Consider the following 11,047-nt stretch of genomic DNA (forward strand, 5'->3'; position numbering starts at 1 on the left):
GTAAGACAAAGTGAAGGTTGACCTCAATGAGAGGCAACGTGCCTTCGCGGCAATGAAAAGATGAAGCGTGAATCGACCTCCAAACTGAGGCATCGCCTTCACAAAAACTGTAAGATGAAGTAACGGTTGACCTCAATAAGAGGCAACACACCTTCACGGCAATGAAAAGATGAAGCACCAATCGACCTCAAAACCGAGGCATCGCCTTCGAAAAAATTGTAAGTGACAGTTGACCTCAATAAGAGGCAACGCACCTTCACGGCAACGAAAGATTCTAAGATGAAGTGCAAGTTCTTACCCTTTGCTGGAGGGAATATTAATTCCTCATACACAAGTTTTAACCTTCACATGAGAAAGCTCTTATTGCTCTTATACAAGAATTTTTAATGTTCACAGGATGGGGCTTATCCCTCATATACCGAAGGTTTTATCCTTCGCTGCTACATTTATCATTATGCCAAAGCATTTACTCTTTGATTGTACTTTTCGTGCATCTATTTAACACATGCACAAAAGACGAGGGCTAAGAGTGCTTGTCCCCGCACCAAAGGCAAAAGAGACCTTTAGGAACAAAAAACCGAAGTGCTGCTTGACCATAAACAAAGGCAACGCACCTCTCGACTTAAAATAAAAGATGGGGGCTAAGAGTGCCTACCCCCGCACCAATGGCAAAACAGACCTTCAGGAACAAAAAACCGAAGTGCTGCTTGACCATAAACAAAGGCAACGCACCTCTCGACTTAAAACAAAAGATGGGGGCTAAGGGTGCCTGCCTCCGCACCGAAGGCAAAAGAGACCTTCGGGAATAAAAAGCCAAAGTGTTGCTTGACCTTAAACAAATGCAGTGCACCTCTCAACTTACAAAAGACGGGGGCTAAGAGTGCTTGCCCCCGCACCGAAGGCAAAAGAGACCTTAGGATTACATTAATGCATTTAAGTATTTATTCTTCATGTCCACATACCGAAGATACATTGATTATAATGTGTATTTCATCTCTAGAAAGGGGTGTGAAGCACCTATTATCCTACATGACAGGAAGTCGAAGTGTCACTGGTCCTTAGGAAAAGACAGCGCACTAATCGACTTAAAAGGTAGGAGAAGGCCCAACAAAGAGGACCGAGATTCCGCTCAACTTCAGGTAAAGGCAACGCTCCACTCGAACATCGCACAACAAGTCCTGAAGACACGACCCTTTGCATTCCAAGAAGCCAAAGATCCTTTCGTACACGGTGCATTGATGACCACCTTCGTCGACAATGGCTACTACTTCGGCCATGTTGGCACCTTCAATATCGACTCATCATCACCTTCGTCATCGGCATCAACTCAGAGTGAGTCGCCCTCACCTTTGGCTTCAACAGCGTTGATGAGACTCCGGATGGAGTCCTCGATAGCTTCGCCCCCATCTACTTCGACTAGAGGGGCCTTCGGCCACGTCCACTTTGGCCCGGTCGATGACTTCGCATCCATTGACTATGACTATGTTGACCATAGGGGCTTCGGCCGCGACTACTTTTCTTGGGCCGCAATGACTTCGCCTCCATTGACTCTGACAACGTCAACCAGATGGGCTTCGGTCGTGACTACTTCACTTTGGACATGATGACTTCACCTCTGTCAACTCCGACTACGTTGACTAGAGGTGATGAGGACATCACTCATTTAGATACATGCGCTACAAGTGATCCTCCGGTGATTGATCCATTACAAGGACCGATTACATGGGCTCGTGCATGTCGTTTAACTCATGAGGTAAATTCGTTACTCGCTATCCATACTACTAATTATAAGGATGAGATGCTACTCAATTTTTTTGAAATTTTGATGCTTAGGAATATGGGAGAAGCACCTATGGAACAGCCAAGTCGGACGGGGCTCAAGCCAACTTCAAGTCAGAGTCGAAACTCAGTTCGGATTCAGCAGACAGCGCCGCACTAAAACGGCCATAACTACTTCATATGGAATCCAAATAAGGTGTTCTTTGATGAGTTGGAAAGCTAAGGACGATAGCTTTGTTTTGGTACTGGTCCCAGCTCCAGATTCACGGTGGATTATTTTGTGTCGTCAAAACAATGTGCTATGTCACAATTTTGGGTCATATCGGGCCTTGTAAATGTGTTCGGGTCTAAGACCAAGTTGTGGACGCCCCCTGGTTGTCCAAAACCCTAGCACGCCCCTCTTCATATATCTAGCAGCCATCGTCATAGACTTTTTGGGTTTTACTTAGATTAATCTGTCATGAACAGTTTTGCCGTCGTTCGGTTTGTGAAACCCCAACTCGTGAGCTTAACCGTATTTGAAATTTCAGATTCTGTTCTTCCATGTTCTTGCATGTGTTCTTGATTCGCTTGCAGGAATTAGTCTTCTTGGTGAGGTCAATCGTGCCGCGCGCGGTTGATAACCAACAGAGCAGTGGTGTAGTAATTGCAAGAGTTGCGTTCTGTCCTGATCGGAAGCCTTGGATCATCAACATCGAATCTCCACCAATCAACTTACCATTACCTAACAGAAGATTAGGCCTAATCCTCTTATCAACTGGTATCAGATTTTTAGGTTGCCCACTAGGTAATTTCGTTTTCCCCTTAGATTAGTTCTATTTTCATCACCTAGAGTCTACAAAAAGCCAAAAATATTTCCCTTGTCCGCTGTCCTACAACCCTTTGGGCCTTGCAGTTTCGTTTTTGGTGTCGCGTTGTTTAGTTTGTGTCCATCGTGGCTGAGTCTTGTTGCTGGTCTAGAGTAGTGTTCTTGGTCTTAGTTCAACGCCAGTGCTATTTGTCGCGCCGCTCTCCCACCACCCCACCCCCACCAACAAGTTGAGCCATTACATCACTCGATTTTCCCTCGCGAACCGCCTTGTGTTAATTCTCGCCACGCTAGCCCTAGATAGGTCACAAGCTGTCTTGTATCACTCGCCTTGCCACTGCAGCCCTCCTTTTTCATCTGGTGATCAGATTGCTTGCTTGCCCTAATTTCGTGGGCTTACCGATTGAGTAGGGAAGCTTTGTCCTAATTTTTCGCTGCTGTTATCATCCATATCCCAGGGAACCTTTGCCCTAGGTGTGTTTACATCGCTAAGTAGAGTTACTTAGCCGTGTCCTGTGTTCGGTTGATAGGGAAGCTTTGCCCAAACCGACAGAAGAAAATAAGTGTGCAGAAATCCTAGTTTGAGCAGTGTTCACTAAATCGGGCATAACTTTTGCCTACGAACTCGGATTTGGACGTTCTATACACTGTTGGAAAGCTAATTTCAAGCCCGACGTGAAAAAACCAACTCTTATTTGACTTGTTGCCCTGTTTGACCCCCAAATTCGACTGCTTAGACCCTCTTTCAGGGCCCAGAAGTTTCAACACCCGTTTTTCACATCCTACTGTCTACCGCTTTGTGATCTGTTTTGGCTTTGCTTGCTTCAAAATTTTGTGCCTATCCTTTTTAGGCCCTTTATAAGTGTGTGCTACAACATCTGGAAAAGAAAGTGTGCAAAAAAAATAGAGAAAAAATATTGTGGTAAAAATCAAAAATATTAAAGGCAATCAGATTGTGGTAGCACACTGTGTTCTTTATGCTTGGTCCTTTCTTTCACCTTGTTGTGCTAGGTCTAGGGATACACTAGGGACCAGCAACGATAACTACTTTGGACATTTATTTAGCTTTGCTAATCTGATTACGATTTTTGCTACTCCTTGGTACCATATTGTTCCGTGCCAAGCTACACTTTCTCTTGATCAGAACAGGTCCTCTCTTGCAATCATACCCTCACTCGACAAGTTATCAAGAAGCAGCCGCCGATTGTTCCACCTGCTGCATTGGTAAGAACACTTGTAAGACACTTGAGTGTGTGTGATTCCACTGCCTAATAGTGATAGGGATAATTTTGTTTTGTCCTTTGCTTTCTACTAACCATGGCAGATGATCCGACGGATTTCAAAGACTGTGTCTCCAAGGGAGAACTTAACACCCTCATTTAGCAACAGAATCAAGCGTTGAACGACATGATGGCAAGACAGAATCAAACATTGAACGACATTGTCACAAGGATGAACGACATGACAGCAAGCATTGCTAATCTAGTCACACGGGTGAACGACATTGAGCTGCGGGATCCATAGGAAGAAGATGCTTCTGACAATGATGATCCTAATGCTGGACATGATGATGATGCTGGTGTTTTTGTGGGACAAATTGGAGGGCACAACTTCAGCGCTGGCCAAACAACAATAACAACAACCGTAACCACCGCATGGGAGGTAATGTTCGACGTAATGATGATCACTACGCTAAGGTCAAGTTTAAGATACCCTCTTTTGATGGTTCATATGATGCTGATGCTTATTTAGATTGGGAAATGACGGTTGAACAGAAGTTTAATTCTCACATGGTTCCTGACATACATAGAGTTAGACAAGCCACTAGTGAGTTCACTAATTATGCAATTATTTGGTGGAATGGGTTGGTAAATGCTGGATTAGAATCTACTACTTGGGAGAGATTAAAGCATGAGTACAAATGAGATTTAAAAAAGAAATTGCAGCGCTTCAATCAAGGTAGTCGATCTGTAATGAATACTATAATGAACTACACATTGTTGTCCTTCGATGTGGTATACAAGAAAATGATGAGGATACAATGATTCGTTTTTATTCGGGGTTACAACGTGAAATTCAGGACTTGGTTGATTATAGAGATTATAATACTATGGATAGGTTGTTCCATCTTGCTATGTTGGCAGAGAAAGAATTGCAGGGACGTGAGCCAAAGTCGTGGAACATTGGGAGTTCGTTTTCCTCCATATAGCAATCGTGCTAAGCTCAATCAGCCTCGTTCGCTCCAGCACGGTTTGCTGCCCCCTCCGATAATAGGGCGTGTACAGCAACACCGTCACCACCAGCACCACATACAACCGAGGTGAGCAAATATGTTTCTGTGCAGCAACCAGCGACGAAGACCACTCCTTCAACTGGCTCCACGAGTAGTTTAGTGAATATTGTGTTCCACCGTTGCAAGAGCATGGGCCATGTCATGAAGGATTGCCCTAGTCAACGCGCTTACGTTGCAACTGATGACGGTGGGTACATCAATACTAGTGATGTTGAGGATGAATTTTTGCTTCAAGCTAATCTTGCAGGTGATCATGAGACCGATAGCGATGGTGATGAGATTTTAGGTGCCGTTGCCACTGAGGACTACAAAAATAGAACATTTGTTGTACAACGGGTTTTGAGTGCTCAAATAGAGTAAGCAGAGTAGCTGCAATGCCATAATTTATTTCAGATGTTTTTCATTGTCAAGGACTACCGTGTTTGAGTTATAATTGATGGTGGGAGTTGCAATAACTTGGTGAGTTTAGATTTTATCAAGAAGCTTGGCTTGGCCACTCGCGCACACCCTTGTCCATATCACATTCAATGGCTCAACAACAGTGGTAAGGCGAAGGTAACACACACTGTTCGTGTTCATTTTTCCATTGGTTCCTACAATGATTATGCAGATTGTGATGTCGTGCCTATGCAAGAATGTTCCCTTTTGTTAGGCCGTCCTTGGGAGTTTGATACTAATGCTACACACCATGATAGAAGTAATAAATACACACTTATGCACAAAGGAAAGAAAATAATCTTGCTTCCTTTAACACCGAGTGAGATTGTGCAATGTGATAAAGCGATAGCTGAAAATGCGAAGAGAGAGCAAGATTTACAATCTGAAAATCAGAAAGTAGCTAAACATGTTTTTCCACCAAAGAAAGAGCAACCAACATCTTCTTCTAGTTCCACAGGCATTAAATTAAAATGTGGTGTTATGCTTGTTACAAAATCAGACCTTGCTCAAATTGTTAACAATGATGTTCCTTGCTACGCTTTGGTATGTAAAGAGGCTTTATTTTCACTTGATGATATACCTTCCTCTTTGCCTTCTGCTGTCACTAACCTTTTACAGGAGTATAAGGATGTGTTTCCAACCGAGATACCCCCGAGGCTGCCACCTTTGAGAGGAATCGAGCACCAAATTGATTTGATCCTGGGAGCAACTTTGCCAAACCGTGTAGCATATAGGACCAATCCGGAGGAGACTAGTAAATTCAGCGGCAAGTCCAAGACCTTTTGGACCGTGGGTATGTACGAGAAAGCCTTAGTCCTTATGTTATGCCTGTTCTTTTGGTTCAAAAAAAGACGGTAGTTGACGCATGTGTGTTGATTGTAGAGCCATTAATAACATTACCATAAGATATCATCATCCTATCCCTAGGCTAGATGACATGCTTGATGAGTTAAGTGGTACTATTGTGTTCATAAAGGTTGACTTGCGTAGTGGTTACCACCAAATAAGAATGAAATTGGGAGATGAATCGAAAACTGGTTTTAAAACAAAGTTTGGTTTATATGAGTGGTTAGTGATGCCTTTTGGTTTAACTAATGCACCTAGCACGTTTATGAGATTGATGAATGAGGTTCTACGTGCTTTCATTGGTAAATTTGTGGTGGTTTATTTCGATGACATCTTGACCTATAGCAAGTCACATACACAACATATTGATCATCTATGTGTTGTTTTTTATGCTTTGTGAGAGGCACGTTTGTTTGCTAATCTTGAAAAGTGCACCTTTTGCACCGATCGAGTTGGTTTTCTTGGCTATGTTGTTACCCCACAGGGAATTGAAGTGGATGAATCAAAAATTGAAGCCATCAAGAGCTGGCCGATCTCGGAGACTATTACACAGGTGAGAAGTTTTCATGGTCTTGCAGGGTTTTATCAGCATTTTGTGAGAGATTTCAGCACCATTGCTGCGCCCCTTAATGAGTTGACAAAAAAGGGTATTCCATTCCATTGGGGTCCAGCACAAGAAGAAGCTTTTAACACGCTGAAAGAGAAGCTTACACGTGCACCTCTACTCCAACTTCCGAACTTTGGTAAGAATTTTGAGTTAGAATGTGATGCTAGCGGAATTGGAATCGGAGGAGTGTTACTTCAAGAATGTAAACCCGTTGCTTACTTTAGTGAGAAATTATATGGGCTATCTCTGAATTATTCGACTTATGATAAGGAATTGTATGCTTTAGTTCGAGTTTTAGAAACATGGCAACACTATCTTTGGCCTAAGGAGTTTATTATTCATTCTGATCATGAATCTTTGAAGCACATTAGAAGTCAAGCTATACTGAATAAATGACATGCTAAATGGGTTGAGTTCATAGAATCTTTTCCATACATAATTAAACACAAGAAAGGTAAAGACAATGTCATTGCGGATGCATTATCTAGACGTTACACCATGTTCCCAACTAGATCACAAAATCTTTGGTTTAGAAACAATAAAAGGGTTGTATGCAACTGATTCGGACTTTAAAGATGCTTTTCAAAATTGTAAAGAAGGGAGAACTTGGACTAAGTATGTGCTGAATGATGGACTTCTTTATCGCGCTAATAAGCTATGCATTCCAGCTAGCTCCGTTCGTCTTTTGTTTTTACAGGAGGCGCATGGAGGAGGTTTGATGGGACATTTTGGAGTGAAGAAAACTGAAGATGTGCTGGCCACTCATTTATTTTGGCCAAAGATGAGACGTGATATCGAGCGCTACGTGTCACGCTGCACTACTTGCAATAAAGCTAAGTCTCGCTTGAATCCACATGATCTTTATATGCCTCTTCCTGTTCCTAGTGTACCTTAGGAGGATATTTCTATGGACTCTGTTTTAGGATTGCCTAGGACAAAGAGGGGGAGGGATAGTATATTTGTAGTGGTGGATCATTTTTCTAAAATGGAACATTTTATACCTTGTCACAAGAGTGATGATGCTACACACATAGCTGATTTATTTTTCAGGGAGATTATATGCTTACATGGAGTGCAAAATACCATTGTCTCTGATCGTGATGCAAAGTTTTTGAGTCGTTTTTGGAGGACATTATGGAATAAATTGGGGACAAAGATGTTGTTCTCTACTGCATGTCATCCCCAAACTGATGGATAAATGGAGGTTGTTAATCGCACATTATCTACTATGTTGCAGGCTATTTTAAAGAAGAATTTGAAGATGTGGGAAGAGTATTTGCCTCATATTGAGTTCGCTTACAACAGATCCGTCCACTCCACCACCAAGGTAAGTCCGTTTCAGGTAGTGTATGGTTTCAATCGTCGTGCTCCTATTGATTTACTACCTTTACCTCCTTCTGAAATTCTGAATTTGGATGCTACACAACGTGCTGAATTTATTCTAAAGATGCATGAAACAACTAAAGAAAATATTAAAGATGAATGAGAAATATAGAGCTTATGGTAGCCAGGGTAGAAAACATTAAACTTTTGAACATGGTGATCTTGTTTAGTTACACTTGCGTAAAGATCGATTTCCTGAGTTGAGAAAATCTAAATTGGTGCCTCGAGCTTATGGTCCTTTTAAAGTTCTTGAGAAGATTAATGATAATACATATAAGCTTGAGTTGCCTGCAGATTTTAGGGTTAGTCCCACATTTAACATTTCAGATTTAAAACTATATGTTGGAGAGGAAGATGAGGTTGCGTCGAGGGAAACTCCAATTCAAGAGGGGGAGGATGATGAGGACATCACTAATTTAGATACACGCGCTACAAGTGATCCTCCGATGATTCATCCATTACAAGGACCGATTACACGGGCTCGTGCACGTCGTTTAACTTATGAGGTAAATTCGTTACTCACTGTCCATACTACTAATTATAAGGATGGGATGCCACTCAATTTTTGTGAAATTTTGATGCTTAGGAATATGGGAGAAGCACCTATGGAACAGCCAAGTCGGACGGGGCTCAAGCAAACTTCAAGTCGGAGTCGGAACTCGGTTCGGATTCAGCAGACAGCGCCGCACTAAAATGATCATAACTACTTCATATGGAGTCAAAATAAGGTGTTCTTTGATGCGTTGGAAAGCTAAGGACAACAACTTTGTTTTGGTACTGGTCCCAGATCCAGATTCATGGTGGATTATTTTGTGTCATCAAAACAATGTGCGGTGTCACAATTTTGGGCCATATCAGGCCTTGTAAATGTGTTCAGGTCTAAGACCAAGTTGTGGACGCCCCCTGGTCACCCAAAACCTAGCACGCCCCTCTTCATATATCTAGCAGCCGTCATCATAGACTTTTTAGGTTTTACTTAGATTAATTTGTCATTGAACAGTTTTGCTGTCATTCGGTTTGTGAAACCCCAACTCGTGAGCTTAATCATATTTGCAATTTCAGATTGTGTTCTTCCGTGTTCTTGCTTGTGTTCTCGATTCACTTGCAAGAATTAGCCTTCTTGGTGAGGTCAATCGTGTCATGCGCGGTTGATAACCAACAGAGTAGTGGTGTAGCGATTGCAAGGGTTGCGTTCTGTCTTGATTGGAAGCCTTGGATCGTCAACGTCGAGTCTCCACCAATCGACTTACCATTACCTAACGAAAGATTAGGCCTAATCCTCTCATCAAGAGGGGATTTGGCCATGATAACTTTGCCTCTGTTGACTTTGACTACGTTGACCAGAGGGGCTTCGGCCAGAACTACTTTGCTTCGACCGTCAACTAGGCGATGACTACGGTCATAACACCTTTGATTTGTCGACTTGGACATCGACTAGAGGGCCTCTAACACATGACTTCTCATTTGGCGGCTTTGACATCAATAAAGGGTCATCGTCCACAACTACTTTGCCTCTGTCAATTCTGACATCGACACAGGGGATTCGTCTTCATTGACCATGGCATCGATCAGAGGGGATTCACTCACGATGACTTCACCCATGCTGACTTAGACTACGTCAACTACACAACATCTTTAACCACTCATGAACAACGGCCAAGAGGGTCTACGGTGGGCACCCAGATTAAAGTCCCATCCTGAGTCCCAAGAGTTTGGTCGGCACACATAAGCGGAGACACGAGGACACCATGGACTTTGATGAGCCATGATAATAATCTTCAAACTCGGCTACCTACATTGAAGCTGCTTCCGTCGAAGCCTCAGTAGAAGCTTTCACCGAGCACTTCACCGAAGACCCCTTCATTGGAACCCCCTTCACTGACCAGGACGAAGAAGAACCTTTGACTTCCGCTGTGGAGGATCACCTCCTGAAGCCATAGCAGCAGCCTTCGCCAAGCACTTCACTGAAGTCCCCTTTGCCGAAACCCCCTTCGCTAACCAGGACGAAGAAGAACCTTCGACTTTCTCTACGGAGGAGCACCTCCTGAAGCCGTAGCAGCAGCCTTTGCCGAGCAAGACGAAGCTTAGTTATGAGTGTTAGCTCTAGCAACCATATAAGGAACATGCACATGTACGCGCTCTTTTCTCTATGCCCTTTTTTCCCACTGTGTTTTTGGGATGGAGTTTTTAGCGAGGCGTACATGTCAACAATAAATCTGGGTCCTTTCCTAGTAGTAGCTATTCGCCCTGCTGTCCCGTCAGAGCTTGCAGCTGAGGGGCTCCTGGTTGGGAAAGAAGCAGGCCTACAAAGGAGCCCATGTAGCAAAGCAGCCCATGTAAAGGCCCAATGGCCTCTTTGTAATATTTGTACCCCACCAAGGGGTGGAGAGGAAGTTTCACCTCCCCCTCACCTATATAAAGGACCCAAGGGATCAAGGGTAGGGGTTGACTCCTCCCACCTCCACTCTCTCTATCTTTGCCTAGAATGAACCACTTTGGCACTGTAGCTGGAAAGAGTTTCAACAGGTACTTTCACTGCTAGCTCAAGAAGACGACCGACAGTGAAAGTAGTATCACTGTTGTCAGAGGGTGAACTCCTCAAGCAGGGATCCAGAGGGACCCTCTTTGAGATTCGGCCGGGGGGATGATTCTGAATCCGTTTCGCGGGTGAAATAAATGGGTGTAAATACAATGCAGGTGGAATGGGATGATCAGATGTATAAAATAGTAAATACTCAGGAGGTTTTTAGACAGGTTCGGGCCGCACTGAGCGTAACATCCTACTCCTGTGTGTATGCTATAAATGCTCTGAGAATGTCTCTCAGAGGTTCTGCTGGGTTACAAGAATATTTGCTAGTCTAGAGCTTCGGGCTCCTTGTTTTCGGTGTTCGTC

General features: G+C 43.4%; 1 long non-coding RNA gene across 2 annotated transcripts in view; it reads left to right on the forward strand.

Annotated features, from left to right (window-relative positions):
- Nucleotides 1–9,187, forward strand: part of LOC133926728 (uncharacterized) — a 54,873-nt gene extending 45,686 nt beyond the window's left edge. For both annotated transcript variants that reach the window (XR_009911172.1, XR_009911171.1), the window contains exons 4-5: nt 6,649–8,660; nt 8,741–9,187. This is a non-coding gene — a long non-coding RNA (uncharacterized LOC133926728). The remainder of the gene's footprint in view (nt 1–6,648; nt 8,661–8,740) is intronic.
- Nucleotides 9,188–11,047: the final 1,860 nt, after the last annotated feature.

Source organism: Phragmites australis, chromosome 8 (assembly GCF_958298935.1).
Source record: "Phragmites australis chromosome 8, lpPhrAust1.1, whole genome shotgun sequence".
Classification (NCBI taxonomy): Eukaryota; Viridiplantae; Streptophyta; class Magnoliopsida; order Poales; family Poaceae; genus Phragmites; species Phragmites australis.